Genomic DNA, 12,574 nt, shown 5'->3' on the forward strand with positions numbered 1-12,574 from the left:
TGAAGCTCATTTCTCACCTAGACTGTGGCTACCAGCTTGTCTCTGCCTCTCCCCCCTCTCTATTTTACATGAATAGAGCAATGTTAACATTTCTTGAGCCAACTGCTTGACAGGCAATTTCTCGCTCTGTCCTTCCAAGAAATCTATGCAGTGGTTGTTATCTTCTTGTCCTTACGGCAGACGAGAGAACTGAACTTCAGAGAAATTAAGCAGTGTCTAGGGACACTCAGGTCCTAACAGCAGGAATCAGAGAGCTGGGGTAGAAGTCAGATCCGAGTTCCTCTGAAGCCCATGTTCTTGGCTACTGTTCACTTCTTGAAAACAATGTCCTTTGTTCCGTTAGATATGCCCAGTGCCTAGCATGGTACCAGAAAGGTGGAACTTAACGGCTGTGTTTGATAAACAAACAAAGCACCCTAGCCCCTGGGTGGGCTGCTGTGGTGTGTGATTGTACACACGCGTACGTACTGTGCCTCCATACAGTCCTTCCATGCACAGCAAGAGGCGAGATGATGGCAAAGAAAACACTCACTGGGGAAACTAGCCCAGGCCACTGAGAGTTTTGCTGCATAGGCTTGAAATTATAGCTTGTGTTGAGGTATATACAGACAAATACAAAAATTAGAACCTTCACTTTTTTGTTCACAGAGGCACAGCAAGTTCATACATGAATAAAAAGTTAATGTCTGCCAGTGACTGACATTAGCGTGCTGTGTTATTCCCGCTGGTTATTTTTGTCACCAGAAAATAAACCACATTTTCGTGATTATGGAACCATATGCTTTTCAGAAGTTTGAGATTCCAATTTCATAACAGCAATAAGAACTGGCAGTTACACAGCGCTTACCACGTGTCAAACACTGTTTGAAATTGTTTACAGATGTTAGCTCCTTTAATCTCTACATTCTAATAATCCTCATGAGGTGGGTTCTATTCTTATAGGATGGAAGGAAACAGGCACAGAGAGGTTAGATGAGTTCTCCGAAGCCACACAGCTGGTCGAGAGAATCAAAATCTGTAGGTTTAGATACTGCAGAGAACTGCAGTGCTGTGCTTTATTGAATATTAGCGATAGATCCCATCCAGTCTTCACCAAGACCTGTATGAGCAAGAATGGTTTTGCACATTTCACAGATGAGAAAAGTACATTTAAACATATTAAGATGTTTGTTCAGTGACTGGCTGCAAAGGACAGAACAGGCCCTCTGGACTCTAACGGACCCCCACCCCCACCATCAGAGCACAAAAAAGTGTGGTTGACTCCCCCAGTTCCTGAGCCACACTTCAAGACAGCTGTGTGATCAGGCTCTGCATCTACAGTGACTGAAAGGCACTTGCCTTCATAGCATCCACAAAACCCTGGGTTATTAGCTTGTGCATTCCTTCCCATGTCTGCTCTATCCGTCACCCCAGGACTACATACTTATCTTTTCAGGAAGTCTGGGTAGGCTGTGTGTGTCTGGTCCATGAAGAGGGCAAGTCACTGTGCCCACGATGACTGTGACCCAGGCCACAGCCCCAGAGAGAGCTACTGTGACCCTCACAGTTCACCAGAGGGCACAGATGAGCTATCCTCCTTCTGCCCAGGATCGCCAGGCCTCTGCTCTCAGAATCAGTTCTTCCACTGAAGACTGAAGGCCTTCCTGTTTCCACCCTTGCCTGGCTCTCAGTACTACCACGCCTGGCCTCTGCCTTCCTTCGGGCCCCAGCCACGTCAGGGTCTCTGCTTCTGCAGGCAAGCTCCATCCTTCTAATGCTTCATTACATCCTGCAAGTCTCAGTCAGACACAGCCGTCCCACAGACAGGAGCCTGGTGTGCTTAGGGTTCCCTCATCCTGTCAAGTGTATTCAATGCATGCGCCTCTGTGAACAAAACAGCGGACAGAAGTGGACAGAAGCAGACAGGGACAGGTTTGCTTTGGCTCCCAGTTGCAAGGGCCTTCAGTTAGCATGGCAGAAAAGGCAGTGACGGGGCAGCTTTGTTCCTGGATGGAAATGAGAGGTAGTGGCTGTTCTTCTAACAGTGGACCAGGAAGCAGAGAGAGAGAGAGAGAGAAAGCTGGAACCAGGGGCTGACCTATAACCTCCTCAGACTGGCCAGGTACTACCTCCTGAAGATTCCGTGCTTCTCAAGTAGACTTATGTGCTTAGGACATGAGTCTGTGAGGAAATGCTTCAGAAGCAAACTCCAAATACCTCCTTTCTTCCCATCCCATCACCCTTGAATCCCTCTTGTGGCTTTTTTTTTTTTTTTTTTTTTTTTTTTTGCCTTTTTTTTTTTTTTTTTTCCCCTTTTCCTCTTTTTGGGTTTTTTTTTTTTTTTTTTTTTTTTATATGAGCCCTGTGGATATTTTTCTGTGCCCTTTCTCTGATTGTGGGCTTTTGTTTTTGCATATGTTCATGCACTGTGTTTCTTTCCCATGTGTCCTGTCAGAGCAGACACATCCCTCCCTGTTTGTCTCTGTGTAACAAGTGCTGCCCCTCAAAGGGCCTCAGGGGACTTCTGCTGTAAGACTGCTATATCCCCTGGAGAAAGAGAGGTGACTGAAGACAGTGGCTCTCCTAGCATGCTCTAAAATAAAGTCCTAGCTTTGGGAAATTAATTCTGTGGTAGTTAGCTTGCCTCATAAGTACAATATCCTGATTTTAGTCCTTAGCTCTAGGGAGAAAAAGCCCTGTACTATGCTTAGGGGAGCAAAATTTGTGACCCAAAGGCATCACCAGCAGCCAGACTGCAGAGGAAGCTGAGGTTTGAAGCCTGGAAAAGATGGGCACCCATCTTATTTGGCCAGATGTTCTTGGGAGTAGCTCATTGTCGCTTTTGGGACCATGGTCCTGGCTTCTGGTTGGGGTGTCTCCTCTATCCTTTGAGGATCTTTAAAAAGTGTTCTGCGTGTGTCTTTAAAGTAGCTTTTGTGCATTGTGGACTTTGGCTCCTACCAGTCACCTTTTCAAGGGACTATCAGAGTTCTGAATGCCATGTTTGGCTTGCCTTCTCTTCCCTGCCTTAGCCCCATGGCTCACCAGCTTCTGAGGGCGTACAGACATACAGACTGACACCAGGAGGCAAGGCTGAGCAGAGCCTCTTTCTGCTGGCCAGGTGCTTGGGTGGCCTGGATGTTCTCTGACCTTCCTCCCTCTAGAGCCTCCTCCAGAAGTTCTCAATGTGAGGGAGCTTGATGGAAAAGCTTGTTTGTGTGAGAATGCTGGTGAATAAGCCCGCTTAGACTTTGGGTGCTTGCTGATGGACCTGACCTCAGTTTCCTTGGGCGGTGGCTGGTAACTATTGGTTTCAAATGAGACACGGGAATCTTAATCGCACTACGTGTGGGATGTGCCTCATGGGGCTGTGTTTGGTAGGCAGGGAAGTTAAGGCTTGCCCAGAAAAATAACATGTTTTCCTTGCCTGGTGCTTGAGCTGTTTGCCTGGTGACTGGCTGATTGGTTGGTGGTTTGGGAAGAATGGAGACATTGGTTAACTTGGGTGTCCAGAGAATTTTTTGGTGTGTTTGTGTGAGAGCTTGTTTCTGTTTCTCTGGAAACAGTAGAGGGCAGAGGAGGAAATGATGATGAGGCTGTTGCTACAGCTTGTGTTCAAGGTCCTTGAAGCATCTCATTAACAGGAGCGAGAAACTTTTCTTAAATTACACTGAAATAATCTAGTGCTTTGAGTGAGAGACTTTGACGTCTTTATCGCAAAGGTAAACAGGGTTGCAGAGGGCTTTGGAAACCATGGCCAATATTGCCCTCTTCACCCCCATTGGTACTATGTTCCTCTGCTGTGCTCCCTGCAGAAGTCCTTCGTGGAAGAGAGAAGTCAAAGCTGCTGCAATCAAATACTTTCTTTACCTCTTGATGGGAAATGCTTTGCTAACGTTAGAAATACCTGACACATAGAATGTGGCTGTACCAGAGAGACATGTTTTTATTAAATAAAATTTGACAACTTCTGAGCATTAGAGAAAATAACCATCAGTAGGCTTTGGTCACAGGGGCTGTCTGCACTAAGAGGTGGCTTGTCCTTAGGTCTGTGATTATTGATCATGAACATCCCAGTAGCCTCGGTTAGGACATCTCACTGTTGCTCATCCATCTCCCTTAAGAGGTTGAAGAGAAATGGATCATTGGTTACACTATGACTTTTGTTTTGCTCAGCTAACACACTCTTCAGGCATTATTAGGAAATTTCTTGTTTACAGTTATTGTGTGGGATATTTGGAGAATAAAAAGGAAAGTGGGAAATGAATAAGGACCAGTGAGAATAAGAACCAAGCATGGCCAAAGACGATGCAGTTGGCTAGAGAAACTGTGATGGCAAAACAAAGCCTGGTGTTCTGTTTTGGTAGCCCAGGTAAGGGGTGGGTGTAAGAAAGAGGCTTGATCTGGAATAGTCCTGTTTCTAGTGCCTTCAGGGAAGCCCGAAGGCCCTGCCAACAGAAGGGGTGTGGCCAAAAGAAGGGGTGTGACTCCTGGTTTACCCAGTGTTGGCAGTTTCCGTGATGACTTGGACCAGGACTGCATGGACACAACAGTCAGGTAGAGATGAGGTTGTAGACTTCATTTCTCTGTCTCTGTGAAGCTGTTGTCTGGCCCAGCCTTGTTCTATACATGGATGTGCGGCTGAAGCCCCTCAGGCCTCTCCGGGGATGAGCCCTGGATTCCTTAGCTTGCTCAGCTAGAAAGAGCCAAGTCGTATCCTTGGTTCAAGGACTTGTTAAACCAATGTGTAGGCTGGAGATCGTTTCACATTCATATCAAGAGTGAGTCTTAAAGAACGGCCACATGCAATGGACTAAAACAGAAACAAGCATCTAGCTGAGCTTAGAGTTTAGCAGTGTGTCTGTCCCAGGGCCAGCCTGTGACACAGTGTGTCTGTCTGTCTGTCCCAGGGTCAGCCTGTGACACATTGAGTCTGTCACAGAATCAGGCTGTGGCAGTGTGTCTGCATAGAATCAGGCTGTGTGACACAGGTCTAATCTTAAAGTTTTCCTCAGAGTTATGTCTCGGTTAGACAATTTGATAATTATTATTGAGTGTCAACGTGAAGAGGCATAGAAGCAACATGGAAACATAGCCTTGGCTATGCCTATGAGGGCTTTTCCAGAAAGACTTCACGGGAGAGGGAAGACACAGAGAAAGTGTGGGAAGTGCCATCACCTAGGAGCCCGTGAGCTGATTGCTTTCCTTCATCTTTCTGTGCTTCCTGACTGTGGGTGCAGCCCCCGCTCCTGCCGTGACTTCCCTGTCTGGGTGGCCTCTATCCCTGTCCTGTGAGGCAAAACAAACTCTCTCTTCCCTAGCTGCTCTTGTCAGGCATACTGTCTTAGGAGAAAGATAGGAAATACAGATTATTTGTACAGACAGTGGAGTTGGTGCCGCGGTAAATCTGACAGTGTCATCCATCGGCAATTGGAGCTGGTGTGAAGGAGCAATATGACAGAGCCTGGAGCTGGAGACTAGAGAAGCCCTAGGCTGTACAACAAGCTTAGCAGGCCATCCTGGTGGGAATTTGGAAGACCAGATTCTTGGAGAAATGTGGAGAGCTGTGGTCCAGCTTGTGAGGTTTCAGAGAGAAACAGTTCTATGAGAACCTGGCCTAAAGGCCATTTGAGTTACATTCTGACAAAGAATCTAGCTCCATTCTGCCGTTGTCCTGGGAGTGTAAGTGAGGCAGAATTGGAGAGTGACAGGATAGTTTGTTTGGAAAAGGAAACTTCACGAAAGGATTGGCATGAAAGTCATGCAGATCTGTGGCATGGTCACTGTTCACCATTCTTACCCTGGTCTTGTTGTAGGTACTGTAGAAGTAGGGTCTCATAAAGTTGATCATTAGCCCTGGAATTAATACAGCAGTATTATCTCACCGGCTACTATAATCAGTAAAGACACAGACACCTGATAGATTTTCAGTCCAGTCTTATTTCACCTGGGATAAGGCAGATATTACTTCCTAAGCTACCTTTACCTCATGAGCCTCCATCCCATCTGGGCTACCTGCCATCCATAATCTCAAAATACTTGCTAATGTTCTTTCCTCTATCCACAAGGTCTGGCCAGGTGCTCCTCTCCACGCTAACCCGTTGAGACTCTCTCCTTTCTCCATCTTCCGGTACCTGTCTCCTCTATCCAAGATCCTTCTCTCCCCAAAGCCTACAAACCTTTGTCCCACCCCCCACTTCTGCCCTGCCCAGGTGTAGACCTTCTATTCAGCCAATCAGGGATAATTGGGGAACATTTCTTATATCACACGGGTACAGGAGGTAGCTCAACATTATCACAATACCCATGGCAGGGAGGTGACCAGATCTCAAGGCACAAAAATCGCATTTGACAGCACAGTTGTACCTTCCTCCAACGTGGTCTAACATGAGAGAAGGTAACAAGTGGCATAGAAAAATATGAGAAGTGTGCAGGGAAGTGTTCAAGTTAAACTGTTAAAGACTTTAAAGTTACGGGCAAGGCAGGTGTGAAAGCAACTGCTATTGTCAAAAGGTGTAACACTACTGATAATAAACCTAGTAAATTAGAAGTATATACTTTAAAAAATTATGTATATTATGTAAATTAGAAGTATATACTTAAAAAATTATTTATTTATTATGTATACAGTGTTCTGCCTGCATGCACACCTGCAAACCAGAAGAGGGCAACAGATCTCATTATAGATGGTTGTGAGCCACCATGTGGTTGACTGGGAATAGAACTCAGGACCTTTGTAAGAACAGACAGAGCTCCTAACCTCTGAGCCATCTTGCCAGCCTGAAAGTTGCTAATTTTTGTATTAGGAGATGGCTGTGGGGCTCTGGGAGCCAGAGGCAGAATGTAGTGTGAATAGAAAATGTTCTCCATAGGCTGAAGTATTGTAGCCCTTGATCCCAGTCTGGGGTAGGCCTTGAGGTGGGGCATGGTTGAAGGAAATGGGTCACTGTGGGAAGACCTTGAACATGGATGAATCTGACCAATCTGTCATCATGCCTTCACCATCTCAATTGGCTGTATCCCCTTGGACAATAAGCCAAAAACCAAGAAAATAAAACAACAACAGCAACAACAAAAACCCTTTCTTTTCTTAAGCTGCTTCCTCTCAGAGGTTTGGTCATAGCAACAAGAGCAGTCATTAATGAAGAAGGCAAAGGAAATAAGGCTGGTGAGCGTCAAGTAAAAATCTCATCAATAAGGATTCTCTTGACAACTGCTGAGTTAACAGAAAAATCACAGCGTATCAGGGCCTTTCTGAAAATTACCCAAAATCCTTTCAGATGTCAGTCTTGCCACACATTCTGTCTGGTGTAGATATAGCTCTTCACGCCATCCCACACCTTGACAACTCTTGACAGCTCCACGTGCGCATGCTGGTGTGACTGTACAAGAGTAATCAATATGACAGCACTGTGCAATCCGTGAGGTGCTTTCCTACCACACTCTCAATTTTTCTACCATCATTGTCAGACAACGCCAACATTGCCTACAGCCTTTCCCTCTAAGAGAGTTATTTGTTCTTACTTTATGTATGTGCATGTTTTATTTGCATTTTTGTATGCTCACTATGTGCGCTCAGTGTCCACAGAAGCCCGAAGAGGGCACTGGATCCCCTGGCACTGAAATTAGGGATGGTTGTGAGCTCCTGTGTGGGTCCTGGAAACCAAACCTGGGTCCTCTTGATTGTTTGTTTTGATTATCATTTTTTTGTGGGTTTTAGTTGTTGTTTCTGATTTTTTGTTTGTTTGTTTGATTTTGAAAGTGAGTGAAAGAGAGAGAGAACATAAAATTCGGTGGGTAGGGGGTCTGTGGAGCAGATTTGGGAGAAGTTGCGGGAGGGGGAAACATGATGAAAATATATTTTTCTCTTTGTATTTATTTTTCTCTCATATGCAGCCTCCCTTCCCTCCAATCCTCCCAGCCTGCCCTCACTTCCCCTCTTCTCCCAGATCTATTATTTTTCTATTTTCCTTCAGAAAAGAGCTGGCCTCTCAGGAATATCAACCACACATGGCATATAAAGGTACAATAAGACTAGACATAAACCTTCATAGTAAGGCTGGGTAAGGCAACCCAGTAGGAAGAAAAGGATCCCATGAATAGGCAAAAGAGCCAGAGACAACCCCACTCCCACTGTCAGGAGTCCCACAAAAACTCCAAGCTAAACAACCACAGAACACATGCAGAGGAGCTGGCAGAGACCACACAGGCTCTGTGATTGTGGCTTCGGTCTCTGTGAGCCCCTCTGAGCCCTGCTTAGTTGATTCTGAGGGTTGTGTTCTCCTGGTGTCATCAGCCTCTTTGGCACCTCTCATACTTCCTCCCCCTCTTCCATGGGGTTCCCCAAGCACCCCCTAATGTCTAGGTGTAGTTCTCTGCATTTGTTCCCATCAGTTGTTGGAGGAAGCTTTTCTAGTGATGATTGCTCTTGAGAATTGCAGAGTATCTTTAGGAATCATTTCATTGGTGTGTGTGTGTGTGTGTGTGTGTGTGTGTGTGTGTGTGTGTGTGTGTTTGGTTCTATTCTAGGTCTCTGAGCCATCCAGCTTCCAGTATAACTTTTTTTTTCAATTCAAAAGAGAGCACAAGAGCAGCTAGTGCTCTTAATTGCTGAGCCACCATTCCAAGCCCTAAAGTATCTTTTTATTGTGAGAAATATTAATGTTCAGATAAGTTAAGTAATTTGCCCAAGATCACACAGTTATCAAATGAAGGAGTGGGGATTTAATTGTTGATTTTCTAATAGGATATTTGCCCCCCTGGCTCCAACATTAAGCTACCCACAAATAATGCAGCCTTATTTTATTGTAACCAAAATAAAAAATCAAGCATACATTGAAACAAAACTAAGGAATACACAAACCCTTACTTCTACAACAGTGAAAAAGAGCTCACATGTGTGTGCTAGTGTGTGGGAGAGAATGTGTGAGTGTATGCGCATGGGGGAATGTATGTGCATGTGTGTTTGTACTATATTGACACCTTATTAAAAGTACTCAGCTATGTGGGGAAACTCTATGGCATTCTGATGCAATTGGTGAAGTAGCCTTGTTTTCTCATAACCTGTGAACTCTCACACAGCTTTGCTGTGTCTACTTACAGCCTTTAGTAGTCTCTCCTCCTCCATCACAGACAGCAGGCACGCCTCCCTCAGTGCTGGACACTAAGGCTCAGATGCAAAGCTACCTTGGCTGTTCCTTCATGCTCCTAGAATGCAGTCTTGTGTTTGGTAGGTGGTTACAAGGGAAAAGATGAATGAGACCCATGTCCTGGGTTTCCCATCTACCCCATGCATAGAATCACGTGTGAACAAGTTCACTGTGACAAGTCATCAATCACTGTCCACTTGTCGTTGTCCCTGAAGAAGCCTGTGAATGACACCCCAATGAAGAGTCTTCCAATTCCTGCAGAGCCCAGTTGAGATTCATCTCTGGGTTTGGATAGATAAATCCTCTGGCTGGTGGACTTTCCGACCCTGTCCCTGCTCCTCCAGCCATATCCCACCCACCCCTCCTGCTAGACCCAGCCAACAGCTGCAACACGCCTCCTCTGTCCAGAAGGAGTCCAGGCTTTGGATGTTCCTGAGAGCTTGAGCAAAGAGACACCATTCATCCTTACTTGGGAGTCCCTACATTTTGGATAACAACAACAACAACAACATACACACACACACACACACACACACACACACCTCTTTCCTGCCCGTGCTCTTTTTCATGGTCTAGGACTTTGATAATGGAGTCTGGTGCACTGTTCACCTCTGAAGGGTACAGGTTCTCTAGAAAAAGGCCCTTTCTTTCCCTGTATTTTCTTCCGGGTGTGTAGTGGGGTTCTCAGCTTTTGTGAGGGGCTCTTGTTTAATTAGAACTTGAGGAAGCTGTGAGCCATGGGAATGATATAGTGGTTTTCAAAAATACAACTGAGGGGCTGGAGAGATGGTTCATTCTGTAAATTAAGACCTGATTTGAATCCCTAGAAGTCATGGATTGTTGTTGTTTATTTTTTTGTTTCTAAAGCTGGCTTTGGTGGCGCACACTTTTAGTTCTAGTACTAGGAGGATAGAAGACAGGCAGATCTCTGGGACTCAGTGACCTGCCAGGCCAGCTGGAGAGTTCTCGGCCCACACTGCTCACAATAGATAATATGGCAACTTATCTGAACACTGCAGCTACTGGTTATAAGTTACTTAAAAAAATATCTGCTAGTTTATTACTGCTCTTACGATTTTTCACTTCTTTGGGTTGACTATCTTAGCTTAATTATTGACCCCAGGCCAGCCCTCTTATTTTTGACTTAGCATGACCTTTAAATCATCTACCAGTATTTTCAAGTGTTTGCATGCTTGCCAGTCAAAACAATTGGAATCTGAATCAAGTCTTTGGCTGTCTTACCTGGTATTTGGCTGATAGCGGGACATACTAGCCTCTGAACACAGCTATAGTCCTTTTTGGAATACAGCCCAGGAATGCCTAGATTTCTGTTGGACCCAAAGCAAAAAGCATCTGTTTGGATAGGTTCAGCCTCATAATAAATCAGCATTAATGAGATAATCTTAAGGTAAAACAGCTCCTTCCCAGCCATGCCTTCAACAGAAGTTGGGTATAATTGCCATTACGTTTGATGTACTCTCACATGTTATCACTCAGACTCAGGAGCTATTTCACTAGTTTAGCCTATATGGCATGAATCAAACATACATTGTTAGTGGAGCTATAGCTAACAACTTATTTAGCAAAACTATTTAGCATTTGCATGGGTACACAAAAAACCAAGGTTAAAAAGTTATGATTTTTCAAAATATCTTAAGAGAATCACTTTCTTTACAAATAGATTAGAGGGAGTGGAGAGGTGGCTGGGCTGCCTTTGCAGAGGACCAGGGTTCAATTTGCAACCTCCATACCGCATTGCACATCTTCCTAAAACTCCAGTTCCAGAGGACTCAGGACCCTCCTCTGAGCCCTTTGGACCTGAGGCATGCATATGGTACATATACGTATGTGCAGACAAAACACTCATGCACAAAAATAAATAAGTAAATCTTCTAAGAGACTGAAAAGATCAACAACCCCCTCAAAAAAAAATAAAAATAAAGAAAAGAAAAGAAAAAAGAAAAAGAAAGAAAAAACAAAACAAAACACAGTGACTGCCTGGAAATAGAGAGGTCCCATTTGAGAATGTCCTATCCTATATATATGGCTTTTCTTAAATTAGTAATTGATGGGGGAGGGCACAGCCCATTGTGGGTGGGGCCACGCCCAGCCTGGTTGTGTTTTAAGAAAGCAGGTTGTGTTTCCTTCTGAGGTTGTATTCGGTCCCATTAGAAGCAAGCCAAGTGGTTTAGTTACATTCAATACTTCCTTAAAAACCAAAGAAACACCACCCTGGTGCTTTGTTAACCACACACATGTCAAACACAGTTTTCTTGGAGATGGGAGATGTTCTGCAAAAAATATACTGCACTGGACAGAAGCAAGAAGAGCAGAAACCTGAGTGTGCACACTCAGACAGACACACACTTAGGGCTTTTCTGTGCTGCAAACCTAATGCCTCACACTTGGGCTTAACAAATATGCACTGAACTATTGAACCCAAAGATAGGAAAGTTAGAAGACAGGATTAGGGAAAACAAAAGCTCCAATTAGCCCATGACTTTAAAAAAAAAAAACCCTCATACCTAAAGAAACATATGGAACATTTAAAAAGAGAGAGAGGGGGGACTCTAACATATGAAAAACCAATCCCACTGGAATGCTTTCCAATATATGGTTATAAACGCCACGTATATAAAACCACAGGCCCCTGCAGAAGGCGGGGAGAGGCTGGGAGCCCCCAGCACTCACTCTTCCTAGGTTCTCCTTTGGAGAGTAAGATGGGGTCAGTTTCCAGAGATGAAAGCTGTTTGGAAATCCTTCTTCTGGCCTTCTGGGAAGGGAACTTCTGACAGTCTCTGTAATGATGGAGTATGTGGCAAAGTCCTTGAGGGGTCTCTGGTTCAGCCTGTAGCTGAGCTGTGGAGGATATGAGTGGAGGGTGAACATTCGTAAAAGCAGGGGATTCTGTTTGGTTTGAGTGCAGTAGACACGTCCGGCTCTACACCTCTAGGTAGGAGTGCCAGCTGTAAGCCGTGCAGGCCACAGCCCGTCCATGCCACCTTCCGCCACGACTTACACTTGTGAGGGACAGCCTCACTCCAGGGCCTAACCCTTTTCTGGTTGGAAAACTTTGCAGCATGCAGGCATTTCAAGCTGGAGGGCTGAAATGTCACTTTTTAAAAGCAGGGTTAAAGAGGTCACACAGCTGCAAATAATACTAGCCCAATGAAATTCAGATTCTAACTGCAGTGCACTTCAAGAAAAACACAGGGACAGGAAACAAGCTGACCCGGTCCTTCTACCAAAAAAGCGGAGCCAGGGGGAAGAGAGAGAGAGAGAGAGAGAGAGAGAGGAGGAGAGGAGAGAGAGAGAATAAGACAGAAACACTCAGCAAGACAAAGATCCACAGAGAAGTAGACACATTGTCAATTTTACATAAAGAAGACACACAGCAAGATAAGGACAGAGCCACTCAGAGAGATACAAAGATCTATTCACAAAAC

This window comes from Psammomys obesus, unplaced genomic scaffold (assembly GCF_907164565.1).
Source record: "Psammomys obesus unplaced genomic scaffold, mPsaObe1.curated_primary_1811, whole genome shotgun sequence".
Classification (NCBI taxonomy): domain Eukaryota; kingdom Metazoa; phylum Chordata; class Mammalia; order Rodentia; family Muridae; genus Psammomys; species Psammomys obesus.